Source organism: Schistocerca gregaria, chromosome 11 (genome assembly GCF_023897955.1).
Source record: "Schistocerca gregaria isolate iqSchGreg1 chromosome 11, iqSchGreg1.2, whole genome shotgun sequence".
NCBI classification, from domain to species: Eukaryota; Metazoa; Arthropoda; class Insecta; order Orthoptera; family Acrididae; genus Schistocerca; species Schistocerca gregaria.
In genome coordinates, this window is record NC_064930.1 from 5,252,653 (window position 1) to 5,268,467 (window position 15,815).

At 49.4% G+C, this 15,815-nt stretch overlaps 2 non-coding genes across 2 annotated transcripts; both read right to left on the minus strand.

Moving 5' to 3' along the window:
- Positions 1 to 11,706: 11,706 nt before the first annotated feature.
- On the minus strand, positions 11,707 to 11,780 carry Trnaa-agc (transfer RNA alanine (anticodon AGC)). Its single transcript has one exon. It is a non-coding gene; the product is annotated as a tRNA-Ala (tRNA).
- A 1,515-nt stretch (positions 11,781 to 13,295) lies between these two features.
- Positions 13,296 to 13,369, minus strand: Trnaa-agc (transfer RNA alanine (anticodon AGC)). The gene has a single exon. It is a non-coding gene; the product is annotated as a tRNA-Ala (tRNA).
- Positions 13,370 to 15,815: the final 2,446 nt, after the last annotated feature.

The window sequence follows — 15,815 nt, forward strand, 5'->3', positions numbered from 1 at the left end:
GTACTACGAAACGCTCCCCAAACTTGGCAATCACCCATGCAGATGACTTTTCCGACTTTACACGACGCTCACGCAACGCTCACGCTAGTGACAGCCTTATTTATAGTTCGACGTCGCGCCAAAGCGAATGAGCACATTTCGCCTACGGCTTAGGCCGCTCTTCTAGTGTGGCTGCTCTGTGTCTGCAGGCAGCGAGGGGCTGCAAGCTTCCTGTGTTCGCACCTATATCACCTGTGCTTCCTTGTCAGAGACAGACTATCGCAAAACATACAACTCACTCCATGAATTGATTGCTACGGCATCTGTTATCAGCAGTCACAACCAGCAACATCAGTAGCAGCCGACTGCACGCAAAGAATGGGAACGTGCAGTGGGATTTACGTGAAATCGGCGCAAGGCAGATCTTTCCGACGTAGGCTTGAGAATCTTATGGGAACATTTGTACTGTTTCTAAATTAAGTGTAGGTGTGGGAGGAGGGTGCTTCCTGCGCACGAATAAAAGCACGCTCGCCAATTGTGGATGCTAATCGTTCGCTTGTATCTGCCTACACACCTCTGCCGGTTGGGAATTATTCCACTTGCATGGCAAGGTGCGCGTGTAGGTGTGTTAAAAATTCTGGAGGCGCTGGGTATCGACCCCAGTACCTCTCGCAAGCTAAGCGAGCGCTCTACCATCTGAGCTACGCCCACCCCCCCGATAACTTGTGGTGCTACATACAGTCATATCAACGTCACAGACCCTTGCACTCCCATTATTCCGCAGACAAACACTACTCTCTATGTATCAGTGAGGGTGTCTTTCAGGTTTCGTGCATTCTGTATCGAATCGTAGTTGGCCACAATGAAAGTGGCACGCATAACGTCGAAAATAGAGTTCAGACACCGCTCTGAGTAAGACGAACGTGTTGTCCACCTCTAGACTTCAATGACGTTAAGCCGTGATACCTAAGACAGATCTGCACACGATGACACCACGATAACAGCCGGTCCTCACACTTACATCTTGCTCTCCTTATGACAGTATACATCATATCAGTCTGTGACGCTGGTTTTGCAACTTCTTGCGTGCGTTTATGTTCGCCGCGACCAACACTTACCATGCACTGACCACAAAACATGGAGGAGCCGGGGCTTGAACCCGAGACCGTTCACACGCTAAGCGAACGATCTGCCAACTGAGCTACAGCTACACACACGACCAAGCCTGGCTATTCTCCATTCTTTGCGACTCTGATGTGCACGGACACGATGGTTGGTTGGTTTGTAGCGGCGAAGGTACCAGAATACAAAGGCGCGGACACGTTCATATACACAAGAGTTCCTAGTAGTTTCGATGCTCTGGTATTACGAATGCAAATTCCGTCTGTTTTGAACGTCTTAAATTGAAAGGGCGGTCACAAATTAATCCATTTCACTCCTTGTCGACAATCACACAGCACCTGAGGTAACAAGCACATCTCGAGCCCCATTGTGCTCTCCATTGTTCATGCCAACACAGTGCCTCGCTCTTTGCTACTGTGTAAAACTCTTGTCGTCCAACTGAAAAACACTGGGACACAACAAGTTTCCGCGTCTCCATTGCACTGATCGTACTACGAAACGCTCCCCAAACTTGGCAATCACCCATGCAGATGACTTTTCCGACTTTACACGACGCTCACGCAACGCTCACGCTAGTGACAGCCTTATTTACAGTTCGACGTCGCGCCAAAGCGAATGAGCACATTTCGCCTACGGCTTAGGCCGCTCTTCTAGTGTGGCTGCTCTGTGTCTGCAGGCAGCGAGGGGCTGCAAGCTTCCTGTGTTCGCACCTATATCACCTGTGCTTCCTTGTCAGAGACAGACTATCGCAAAACATACAACTCACTCCATGAATTGATTGCTACGGCATCTGTTATCAGCAGTCACAACCAGCAACACCAGTAGCAGCCGACTGACGCAAAGAATGGGAACGTGCAGTGGGATTTACGTGAAATCGGCGCAAGGCAGATCTTTCCGACGTAGGCTTGAGAATCTTATGGGAACATTTGTACTGTTTCTAAATTAAGTGTAGGTGTGGGAGGAGGGTGCTTCCTGCGCACGAATAAAAGCACGCTCGCCAATTGTGGATGCTAATCGTTCGCTTGTATCTGCCTACACACCTCTGCCGGTTGGGAATTATTCCACTTGCATGGCAAGGTGCGCGTGTAGGTGTGTTAAAAATTCTGGAGGCGCTGGGTATCGATCCCAGTACCTCTCGCACGCTAAGCGAGCGCTCTACCATCTGAGTTACGCCCACCCCCCCGATAACTTGTAGTGCTACATACAGTCATATCAACGTCACAGACCCTTGCACTCCCATTATTCCGCAGACAAACACTACTCTCTATGTATCAGTGAGGGTGTCTTTCAGGTTTCGTGCATTCTGTATCGAATCGTAGTTGGCCACAATGAAAGTGGCACGCATAACGTCGAAAATAGAGTTCAGACACCGCTCTGAGTAAGACGAACGTGTTGTCCACCTCTAGACTTCAATGACGTTAAGCCGTGATACCTAAGACAGATCTGCACACGATGACACCACGATAACAGCCGGTCCTCACACTTACATCTTGCTCTCCTTATGACAGTATACATCATATCAGTTCTGTGACGCTGGTTTTGCAACTTCTTGCGTGCGTTTATGTTCGCCGCGACCAACACTTACCATGCACTGACCACAAAACATGGAGGAGCCGGGGCTTGAACCCGAGACCGTTCACACGCTAAGCGAACGATCTGCCAACTGAGCTACAGCTACAGACACGACCAAGCCTGGCTATTCTCCATTCTTTGCGACTCTGATGTGCACGGACACGATGGTTGGTTGGTTTGTAGCGGCGAAGGTACCAGAATACAAAGGCGCGGACACGTTCATATACACAAGAGTTCCTAGTAGTTTCGATGCTCTGGTATTACGAATGCAAATTCCGTCTGTTTTGAACGTCTTAAATTGAAAGGGCGGTCACAAATTGGTCCATTTCACTCCTTGTCGACAATCACACAGCACCTGAGGTAACAAGCACATCTCGAGCCCCATTGTGCTCTCCATTGTTCATGCCAACTCAGTGCCTCGCTCTTTGCTACTGTGTAAAACTCTTGTCCAACTGAAAAACACTGGGACACAACAAGTTTCCGCGTCTCCATTGCACTGATCGTACTACGAAACGCTCCCCAAACTTGGCAATCACCCATGCAGATGACTTTTCCGACTTTACACGACGCTCACGCAACGCTCACGCTAGTGACAGCCTTATTTATAGTTCGACGTCGCGCCAATGCGAATGAGCACATTTCGCCTACGGCTTAGGCCGCTCTTCTAGTGTGGCTGCTCTGTGTCTGCAGGCAGCGAGGGGCTGCAAGCTTCCTGTGTTCGCACCTATATCACCTGTGCTTCCTTGTCAGAGACAGACTATCGCAAAACATACAACTCACTCCATGAATTGATTGCTACGGCATCTGTTATCAGCAGTCACAACCAGCAACATCAGTAGCAGCCGACTGCACGCAAAGAATGGGAACGTGCAGTGGGATTTACGTGAAATCGGCGCAAGGCAGATCTTTCCGACGTAGGCTTGAGAATCTTATGGGAACATTTGTACTGTTTCTAAATTAAGTGTAGGTGTGGGAGGAGGGTGCTTCCTGCGCACGAATAAAAGCACGCTCGCCAATTGTGGATGCTAATCGTTCGCTTGTATCTGCCTACACACCTCTGCCGGTTGGGAATTATTCCACTTGCATGGCAAGGTGCGCGTGTAGGTGTGTTAAAAATTCTGGAGGCGCTGGGTATCGATCCCAGTACCTCTCGCAAGCTAAGCGAGCGCTCTACCATCTGAGCTACGCCCACCCCCCCGATAACTTGTGGTGCTACATACAGTCATATCAACGTCACAGACCCTTGCACTCCCATTATTCCGCAGACAAACACTACTCTCTATGTATCAGTGAGGGTGTCTTTCAGGTTTCGTGCATTCTGTATCGAATCGTAGTTGGCCACAATGAAAGTGGCACGCATAACGTCGAAAATAGAGTTCAGACACCGCTCTGAGTAAGACGAACGTGTTGTCCACCTCTAGACTTCAATGACGTTAAGCCGTGATACCTAAGACAGATCTGCACACGATGACACCACGATAACAGCCGGTCCTCACACTTACATCTTGCTCTCCTTATGACAGTATACATCATATCAGTCTGTGACGCTGGTTTTGCAACTTCTTGCGTGCGTTTATGTTCGCCGCGACCAACACTTACCATGCACTGACCACAAAACATGGAGGAGCCGGGGCTTGAACCCGAGACCGTTCACACGCTAAGCGAACGATCTGCCAACTGAGCTACAGCTACACACACGACCAAGCCTGGCTATTCTCCATTCTTTGCGACTCTGATGTGCACGGACACGATGGTTGGTTGGTTTGTAGCGGCGAAGGTACCAGAATACAAAGGCGCGGACACGTTCATATACACAAGAGTTCCTAGTAGTTTCGATGCTCTGGTATTACGAATGCAAATTCCGTCTGTTTTGAACGTCTTAAATTGAAAGGGCGGTCACAAATTGGTCCATTTCACTCCTTGTCGACAATCACACAGCACCTGAGGTAACAAGCACATCTCGAGCCCCATTGTGCTCTCCATTGTTCATGCCAACACAGTGCCTCGCTCTTTGCTACTGTGTAAAACTCTTGTCGTCCAACTGAAAAACACTGGGACACAACAAGTTTCCGCGTCTCCATTGCACTGATCGTACTACGAAACGCTCCCCAAACTTGGCAATCACCCATGCAGATGACTTTTCCGACTTTACACGACGCTCACGCAACGCTCACGCTAGTGACAGCCTTATTTACAGTTCGACGTCGCGCCAAAGCGAATGAGCACATTTCGCCTACGGCTTAGGCCGCTCTTCTAGTGTGGCTGCTCTGTGTCTGCAGGCAGCGAGGGGCTGCAAGCTTCCTGTGTTCGCACCTATATCACCTGTGCTTCCTTGTCAGAGACAGACTATCGCAAAACATACAACTCACTCCATGAATTGATTGCTACGGCATCTGTTATCAGCAGTCACAACCAGCAACACCAGTAGCAGCCGACTGACGCAAAGAATGGGAACGTGCAGTGGGATTTACGTGAAATCGGCGCAAGGCAGATCTTTCCGACGTAGGCTTGAGAATCTTATGGGAACATTTGTACTGTTTCTAAATTAAGTGTAGGTGTGGGAGGAGGGTGCTTCCTGCGCACGAATAAAAGCACGCTCGCCAATTGTGGATGCTAATCGTTCGCTTGTATCTGCCTACACACCTCTGCCGGTTGGGAATTATTCCACTTGCATGGCAAGGTGCGCGTGTAGGTGTGTTAAAAATTCTGGAGGCGCTGGGTATCGATCCCAGTACCTCTCGCACGCTAAGCGAGCGCTCTACCATCTGAGTTACGCCCACCCCCCCGATAACTTGTAGTGCTACATACAGTCATATCAACGTCACAGACCCTTGCACTCCCATTATTCCGCAGACAAACACTACTCTCTATGTATCAGTGAGGGTGTCTTTCAGGTTTCGTGCATTCTGTATCGAATCGTAGTTGGCCACAATGAAAGTGGCACGCATAACGTCGAAAATAGAGTTCAGACACCGCTCTGAGTAAGACGAACGTGTTGTCCACCTCTAGACTTCAATGACGTTAAGCCGTGATACCTAAGACAGATCTGCACACGATGACACCACGATAACAGCCGGTCCTCACACTTACATCTTGCTCTCCTTATGACAGTATACATCATATCAGTTCTGTGACGCTGGTTTTGCAACTTCTTGCGTGCGTTTATGTTCGCCGCGACCAACACTTACCATGCACTGACCACAAAACATGGAGGAGCCGGGGCTTGAACCCGAGACCGTTCACACGCTAAGCGAACGATCTGCCAACTGAGCTACAGCTACACACACGACCAAGCCTGGCTATTCTCCATTCTTTGCGACTCTGATGTGCACGGACACGATGGTTGGTTGGTTTGTAGCGGCGAAGGTACCAGAATACAAAGGCGCGGACACGTTCATATACACAAGAGTTCCTAGTAGTTTCGATGCTCTGGTATTACGAATGCAAATTCCGTCTGTTTTGAACGTCTTAAATTGAAAGGGCGGTCACAAATTGGTCCATTTCACTCCTTGTCGACAATCACACAGCACCTGAGGTAACAAGCACATCTCGAGCCCCATTGTGCTCTCCATTGTTCATGCCAACTCAGTGCCTCGCTCTTTGCTACTGTGTAAAACTCTTGTCGTCCAACTGAAAAACACTGGGACACAACAAGTTTCCGCGTCTCCATTGCACTGATCGTACTACGAAACGCTCCCCAAACTTGGCAATCACCCATGCAGATGACTTTTCCGACTTTACACGACGCTCACGCAACGCTCACGCTAGTGACAGCCTTATTTATAGTTCGACGTCGCGCCAAAGCGAATGAGCACATTTCGCCTACGGCTTAGGCCGCTCTTCTAGTGTGGCTGCTCTGTGTCTGCAGGCAGCGAGGGGCTGCAAGCTTCCTGTGTTCGCACCTATATCACCTGTGCTTCCTTGTCAGAGACAGACTATCGCAAAACATACAACTCACTCCATGAATTGATTGCTACGGCATCTGTTATCAGCAGTCACAACCAGCAACATCAGTAGCAGCCGACTGCACGCAAAGAATGGGAACGTGCAGTGGGATTTACGTGAAATCGGCGCAAGGCAGATCTTTCCGACGTAGGCTTGAGAATCTTATGGGAACATTTGTACTGTTTCTAAATTAAGTGTAGGTGTGGGAGGAGGGTGCTTCCTGCGCACGAATAAAAGCACGCTCGCCAATTGTGGATGCTAATCGTTCGCTTGTATCTGCCTACACACCTCTGCCGGTTGGGAATTATTCCACTTGCATGGCAAGGTGCGCGTGTAGGTGTGTTAAAAATTCTGGAGGCGCTGGGTATCGATCCCAGTACCTCTCGCAAGCTAAGCGAGCGCTCTACCATCTGAGCTACGCCCACCCCCCCGATAACTTGTGGTGCTACATACAGTCATATCAACGTCACAGACCCTTGCACTCCCATTATTCCGCAGACAAACACTACTCTCTATGTATCAGTGAGGGTGTCTTTCAGGTTTCGTGCATTCTGTATCGAATCGTAGTTGGCCACAATGAAAGTGGCACGCATAACGTCGAAAATAGAGTTCAGACACCGCTCTGAGTAAGACGAACGTGTTGTCCACCTCTAGACTTCAATGACGTTAAGCCGTGATACCTAAGACAGATCTGCACACGATGACACCACGATAACAGCCGGTCCTCACACTTACATCTTGCTCTCCTTATGACAGTATACATCATATCAGTCTGTGACGCTGGTTTTGCAACTTCTTGCGTGCGTTTATGTTCGCCGCGACCAACACTTACCATGCACTGACCACAAAACATGGAGGAGCCGGGGCTTGAACCCGAGACCGTTCACACGCTAAGCGAACGATCTGCCAACTGAGCTACAGCTACACACACGACCAAGCCTGGCTATTCTCCATTCTTTGCGACTCTGATGTGCACGGACACGATGGTTGGTTGGTTTGTAGCGGCGAAGGTACCAGAATACAAAGGCGCGGACACGTTCATATACACAAGAGTTCCTAGTAGTTTCGATGCTCTGGTATTACGAATGCAAATTCCGTCTGTTTTGAACGTCTTAAATTGAAAGGGCGGTCACAAATTGGTCCATTTCACTCCTTGTCGACAATCACACAGCACCTGAGGTAACAAGCACATCTCGAGCCCCATTGTGCTCTCCATTGTTCATGCCAACTCAGTGCCTCGCTCTTTGCTACTGTGTAAAACTCTTGTCGTCCAACTGAAAAACACTGGGACACAACAAGTTTCCGCGTCTCCATTGCACTGATCGTACTACGAAACGCTCCCCAAACTTGGCAATCACCCATGCAGATGACTTTACACGACGCTCACGCAACGCTCACGCTAGTGACAGCCTTATTTACAGTTCGACGTCGCGCCAAAGCGAATGAGCACATTTCGCCTACGGCTTAGGCCGCTCTTCTAGTGTGGCTGCTCTGTGTCTGCAGGCAGCGAGGGGCTGCAAGCTTCCTGTGTTCGCACCTATATCACCTGTGCTTCCTTGTCAGAGACAGACTATCGCAAAACATACAACTCACTCCATGAATTGATTGCTACGGCATCTGTTATCAGCAGTCACAACCAGCAACACCAGTAGCAGCCGACTGACGCAAAGAATGGGAACGTGCAGTGGGATTTACGTGAAATCGGCGCAAGGCAGATCTTTCCGACGTAGGCTTGAGAATCTTATGGGAACATTTGTACTGTTTCTAAATTAAGTGTAGGTGTGGGAGGAGGGTGCTTCCTGCGCACGAATAAAAGCACGCTCGCCAATTGTGGATGCTAATCGTTCGCTTGTATCTGCCTACACACCTCTGCCGGTTGGGAATTATTCCACTTGCATGGCAAGGTGCGCGTGTAGGTGTGTTAAAAATTCTAGAGGCGCTGGGTATCGATCCCAGTACCTCTCGCACGCTAAGCGAGCGCTCTACCATCTGAGTTACGCCCACCCCCCCGATAACTTGTAGTGCTACATACAGTCATATCAACGTCACAGACCCTTGCACTCCCATTATTCCGCAGACAAACACTACTCTCTATGTATCAGTGAGGGTGTCTTTCAGGTTTCGTGCATTCTGTATCGAATCGTAGTTGGCCACAATGAAAGTGGCACGCATAACGTCGAAAATAGAGTTCAGACACCGCTCTGAGTAAGACGAACGTGTTGTCCACCTCTAGACTTCAATGACGTTAAGCCGTGATACCTAAGACAGATCTGCACACGATGACACCACGATAACAGCCGGTCCTCACACTTACATCTTGCTCTCCTTATGACAGTATACATCATATCAGTCTGTGACGCTGGTTTTGCAACTTCTTGCGTGCGTTTATGTTCGCCGCGACCAACACTTACCATGCACTGACCACAAAACATGGAGGAGCCGGGGCTTGAACCCGAGACCGTTCACACGCTAAGCGAACGATCTGCCAACTGAGCTACAGCTACACACACGACCAAGCCTGGCTATTCTCCATTCTTTGCGACTCTGATGTGCACGGACACGATGGTTGGTTGGTTTGTAGCGGCGAAGGTACCAGAATACAAAGGCGCGGACACGTTCATATACACAAGAGTTCCTAGTAGTTTCGATGCTCTGGTATTACGAATGCAAATTCCGTCTGTTTTGAACGTCTTAAATTGAAAGGGCGGTCACAAATTGGTCCATTTCACTCCTTGTCGACAATCACACAGCACCTGAGGTAACAAGCACATCTCGAGCCCCATTGTGCTCTCCATTGTTCATGCCAACTCAGTGCCTCGCTCTTTGCTACTGTGTAAAACTCTTGTCGTCCAACTGAAAAACACTGGGACACAACAAGTTTCCGCGTCTCCATTGCACTGATCGTACTACGAAACGCTCCCCAAACTTGGCAATCACCCATGCAGATGACTTTTCCGACTTTACACGACGCTCACGCTAGTGACAGCCTTATTTACAGTTCGACGTCGCGCCAAAGCGAATGAGCACATTTCGCCTACGGCTTAGGCCGCTCTTCTAGTGTGGCTGCTCTGTGTCTGCAGGCAGCGAGGGGCTGCAAGCTTCCTGTGTTCGCACCTATATCACCTGTGCTTCCTTGTCAGAGACAGACTATCGCAAAACATACAACTCACTCCATGAATTGATTGCTACGGCATCTGTTATCAGCAGTCACAACCAGCAACACCAGTAGCAGCCGACTGACGCAAAGAATGGGAACGTGCAGTGGGATTTACGTGAAATCGGCGCAAGGCAGATCTTTCCGACGTAGGCTTGAGAATCTTATGGGAACATTTGTACTGTTTCTAAATTAAGTGTAGGTGTGGGAGGAGGGTGCTTCCTGCGCACGAATAAAAGCACGCTCGCCAATTGTGGATGCTAATCGTTCGCTTGTATCTGCCTACACACCTCTGCCGGTTGGGAATTATTCCACTTGCATGGCAAGGTGCGCGTGTAGGTGTGTTAAAAATTCTGGAGGCGCTGGGTATCGATCCCAGTACCTCTCGCACGCTAAGCGAGCGCTCTACCATCTGAGTTACGCCCACCCCCCCGATAACTTGTAGTGCTACATACAGTCATATCAACGTCACAGACCCTTGCACTCCCATTATTCCGCAGACAAACACTACTCTCTATGTATCAGTGAGGGTGTCTTTCAGGTTTCGTGCATTCTGTATCGAATCGTAGTTGGCCACAATGAAAGTGGCACGCATAACGTCGAAAATAGAGTTCAGACACCGCTCTGAGTAAGACGAACGTGTTGTCCACCTCTAGACTTCAATGACGTTAAGCCGTGATACCTAAGACAGATCTGCACACGATGACACCACGATAACAGCCGGTCCTCACACTTACATCTTGCTCTCCTTATGACAGTATACATCATATCAGTCTGTGACGCTGGTTTTGCAACTTCTTGCGTGCGTTTATGTTCGCCGCGACCAACACTTACCATGCACTGACCACAAAACATGGAGGAGCCGGGGCTTGAACCCGAGACCGTTCACACGCTAAGCGAACGATCTGCCAACTGAGCTACAGCTACACACACGACCAAGCCTGCCTATTCTCCATTCTTTGCGACTCTGATGTGCACGGACACGATGGTTGGTTGGTTTGTAGCGGCGAAGGTACCAGAATACAAAGGCGCGGACACGTTCATATACACAAGAGTTCCTAGTAGTTTCGATGCTCTGGTATTACGAATGCAAATTCCGTCTGTTTTGAACGTCTTAAATTGAAAGGGCGGTCACAAATTGGTCCATTTCACTCCTTGTCGACAATCACACAGCACCTGAGGTAACAAGCACATCTCGAGCCCCATTGTGCTCTCCATTGTTCATGCCAACTCAGTGCCTCGCTCTTTGCTACTGTGTAAAACTCTTGTCGTCCAACTGAAAAACACTGGGACACAACAAGTTTCCGCGTCTCCATTGCACTGATCGTACTACGAAACGCTCCCCAAACTTGGCAATCACCCATGCAGATGACTTTACACGACGCTCACGCAACGCTCACGCTAGTGACAGCCTTATTTACAGTTCGACGTCGCGCCAAAGCGAATGAGCACATTTCGCCTACGGCTTAGGCCGCTCTTCTAGTGTGGCTGCTCTGTGTCTGCAGGCAGCGAGGGGCTGCAAGCTTCCTGTGTTCGCACCTATATAACCTGTGCTTCCTTGTCAGAGACAGACTATCGCAAAACATACAACTCACTCCATGAATTGATTGCTACGGCATCTGTTATCAGCAGTCACAACCAGCAACACCAGTAGCAGCCGACTGCACGCAAAGAATGGGAACGGGCAGTGGGATTTACGTGAAATCGGCGCAAGGCAGATCTTTCCGACGTAGGCTTGAGAATCTTATGGGAACATTTGTACTGTTTCTAAATTAAGTGTAGGTGTGGGAGGAGGGTGCTTCCTGCCCACGAATAAAAGCACGCTCGCCAATTGTGGATGCTAATCGTTCGCTTGTATCTGCCTACACACCTCTGCCGGTTGGGAATTATTCCACTTGCATGGCAAGGTGCGCGTGTAGGTGTGTTAAAAATTCTGGAGGCGCTGGGTATCGATCCCAGTACCTCTCGCACGCTAAGCGAGCGCTCTACCATCTGAGCTACGCCCACCCCCCCGATAACTTGTAGTGCTACATACAGTCATATCAACGTCACAGACCCTTGCACTCCCATTATTCCGCAGACAAACACTACTCTCTATGTATCAGTGAGGGTGTCTTTCAGGTTTCGTGCATTCTGTATCGAATCGTAGTTGGCCACAATGAAAGTGGCACGCATAACGTCGAAAATAGAGTTCAGACACCGCTCTGAGTAAGACGAACGTGTTGTCCACCTCTAGACTTCAATGACGTTAAGCCGTGATACCTAAGACAGATCTGCACACGATGACACCACGATAACAGCCGGTCCTCACACTTACATCTTGCTCTCCTTATGACAGTATACATCATATCAGTCTGTGACGCTGGTTTTGCAACTTCTTGCGTGCGTTTATGTTCGCCGCGACCAACACTTACCATGCACTGACCACAAAACATGGAGGAGCCGGGGCTTGAACCCGAGACCGTTCACACGCTAAGCGAACGATCTGCCAACTGAGCTACAGCTACACACACGACCAAGCCTGGCTATTCTCCATTCTTTGCGACTCTGATGTGCACGGACACGATGGTTGGTTGGTTTGTAGCGGCGAAGGTACCAGAATACAAAGGCGCGGACACGTTCATATACACAAGAGTTCCTAGTAGTTTCGATGCTCTGGTATTACGAATGCAAATTCCGTCTGTTTTGAACGTCTTAAATTGAAAGGGCGGTCACAAATTGGTCCATTTCACTCCTTGTCGACAATCACACAGCACCTGAGGTAACAAGCACATCTCGAGCCCCATTGTGCTCTCCATTGTTCATGCCAACTCAGTGCCTCGCTCTTTGCTACTGTGTAAAACTCTTGTCGTCCAACTGAAAAACACTGGGACACAACAAGTTTCCGCGTCTCCATTGCACTGATCGTACTACGAAACGCTCCCCAAACTTGGCAATCACCCATGCAGATGACTTTTCCGACTTTACACGACGCTCACGCAACGCTCACGCTAGTGACAGCCTTATTTATAGTTCGACGTCGCGCCAAAGCGAATGAGCACATTTCGCCTACGGCTTAGGCCGCTCTTCTAGTGTGGCTGCTCTGTGTCTGCAGGCAGCGAGGGGCTGCAAGCTTCCTGTGTTCGCACCTATATCACCTGTGCTTCCTTGTCAGAGACAGACTATCGCAAAACATACAACTCACTCCATGAATTGATTGCTACGGCATCTGTTATCAGCAGTCACAACCAGCAACACCAGTAGCAGCCGACTGCACGCAAAGAATGGGAACGTGCAGTGGGATTTACGTGAAATCGGCGCAAGGCAGATCTTTCCGACGTAGGCTTGAGAATCTTATGGGAACATTTGTACTGTTTCTAAATTAAGTGTAGGTGTGGGAGGAGGGTGCTTCCTGCCCACGAATAAAAGCACGCTCGCCAATTGTGGATGCTAATCGTTCGCTTGTATCTGCCTACACACCTCTGCCGGTTGGGAATTATTCCACTTGCATGGCAAGGTGCGCGTGTAGGTGTGTTAATAATTCTGGAGGCGCTGGGTATCGATCCCAGTACCTCTCGCACGCTAAGCGAGCGCTCTACCATCTGAGCTACGCCCACCCCCCCGATAACTTGTAGTGCTACATACAGTCATATCAACGTCACAGACCCTTGCACTCCCATTATTCCGCAGACAAACACTACTCTCTATGTATCAGTGAGGGTGTCTTTCAGGTTTCGTGCATTCTGTATCGAATCGTAGTTGGCCACAATGAAAGTGGCACGCATAACGTCGAAAATAGAGTTCAGACACCGCTCTGAGTAAGACGAACGTGTTGTCCACCTCTAGACTTCAATGACGTTAAGCCGTGATACCTAAGACAGATCTGCACACGATGACACCACGATAACAGCCGGTCCTCACACTTACATCTTGCTCTCCTTATGACAGTATACATCATATCAGTCTGTGACGCTGGTTTTGCAACTTCTTGCGTGCGTTTATGTTCGCCGCGACCAACACTTACCATGCACTGACCACAAAACATGGAGGAGCCGGGGCTTGAACCCGAGACCGTTCACACGCTAAGCGAACGATCTGCCAACTGAGCTACAGCTACACACACGACCAAGCCTGGCTATTCTCCATTCTTTGCGACTCTGATGTGCACGGACACGATGGTTGGTTGGTTTGTAGCGGCGAAGGTACCAGAATACAAAGGCGCGGACACGTTCATATACACAAGAGTTCCTAGTAGTTTCGATGCTCTGGTATTACGAATGCAAATTCCGTCTGTTTTGAACGTCTTAAATTGAAAGGGCGGTCACAAATTGGTCCATTTCACTCCTTGTCGACAATCACACAGCACCTGAGGTAACAAGCACATCTCGAGCCCCATTGTGCTCTCCACTGTTCATGCCAACTCAGTGCCTCGCTCTTTGCTACTGTGTAAAACTCTTGTCGTCCAACTGAAAAACACTGGGACACAACAAGTTTCCGCGTCTCCATTGCACTGATCGTACTACGAAACGCTCCCCAAACTGGGCAATCACCCATGCAGATGACTTTTCCGACTTTACACGACGCTCACGCTAGTGACAGCCTTATTTATAGTTCGACGTCGCGCCAAAGCGAATGAGCACATTTCGCCTACGGCTTAGGCCGCTCTTCTAGTGTGGCTGCTCTGTGTCTGCAGGCAGCGAGGGGCTGCAAGCTTCCTGTGTTCGCACCTATATCACCTGTGCTTCCTTGTCAGAGACAGACTATCGCAAAACATACAACTCACTCCATGAATTGATTGCTACGGCATCTGTTATCAGCAGTCACAACCAGCAACACCAGTAGCAGCCGACTGCACGCAAAGAATGGGAACGTGCAGTGGGATTTACGTGAAATCGGCGCAAGGCAGATCTTTCCGACGTAGGCTTGAGAATCTTATGGGAACATTTGTACTGTTTCTAAATTAAGTGTAGGTGTGGGAGGAGGGTGCTTCCTGCGCACGAATAAAAGCACGCTCGCCAATTGTGGATGCTAATCGTTCGCTTGTATCTGCCTACACACCTCTGCCGGTTGGGAATTATTCCACTTGCATGGCAAGGTGCGCGTGTAGGTGTGTTAAAAATTCTGGAGGCGCTGGGTATCGATCCCAGTACCTCTCGCACGCTAAGCGAGCGCTCTACCATCTGAGACTACGCCCACCCCCCCGATAACTTGTAGTGCTACATACAGTCATATCAACGTCACAGACCCTTGCACTCCCATTATTCCGCAGACAAACACTACTCTCTATGTATCAGTGAGGGTGTCTTTCAGGTTTCGTGCATTCTGTATCGAATCGTAGTTGGCCACAATGAAAGTGGCACGGGTAACGTCGAAGATAGAGTTAAGACACCGCTCTGAGTAAAACGAACGTGTTGTCCCTTCTCTAGACTTCAATGACGTTAAGCCGTGATACCTAAGACAGATCTGCACTCGATGACAACACGATAACAGCCGGTCCCCACACTTACATCTTGCTCTCCTTATGACAGTATACATCATATCAGTCTGTGACGCTGGTTTTGCGACTTCTTGCGTGCGTTTATGTTCGCCGCGACCAACACTTACCATGCACTGACCACAAAACATGGAGGAGCCGGGGCTTGAACCCGAGACCGTTCACACGCTAAGCGAACGATCTGCCAACTGAGCTACAGCTACACACACGACCAAGCCTGGCTATTCTCCATTCTTTGCGACTCTGATGTTCACGGACACGATGGTTGGTTGGTTTGTAGCGGCGAAGGTACCAGAATACAAAGGCGCGGACACGTTCATATACACAAGAGTTCCAAGTAGTTTCGATGCTCTGGTATTACGAATGCAAATTCCGTCTGTTTTGAACGTCTTAAATTGAAAGGGCGGTCACAAATTGGTCCATTTCACTCCTTGTCGACAATCACACAGCACCTGAGGTAACAAGCACATCTCGAGCCCCATTGTGCTCTCCATTGTTCATGCCAACTCAGTGCCTCGCTCTTTGCTACTGTGTAAAACTCTTGTCGTCCAACTGCAAAACACTGGGACA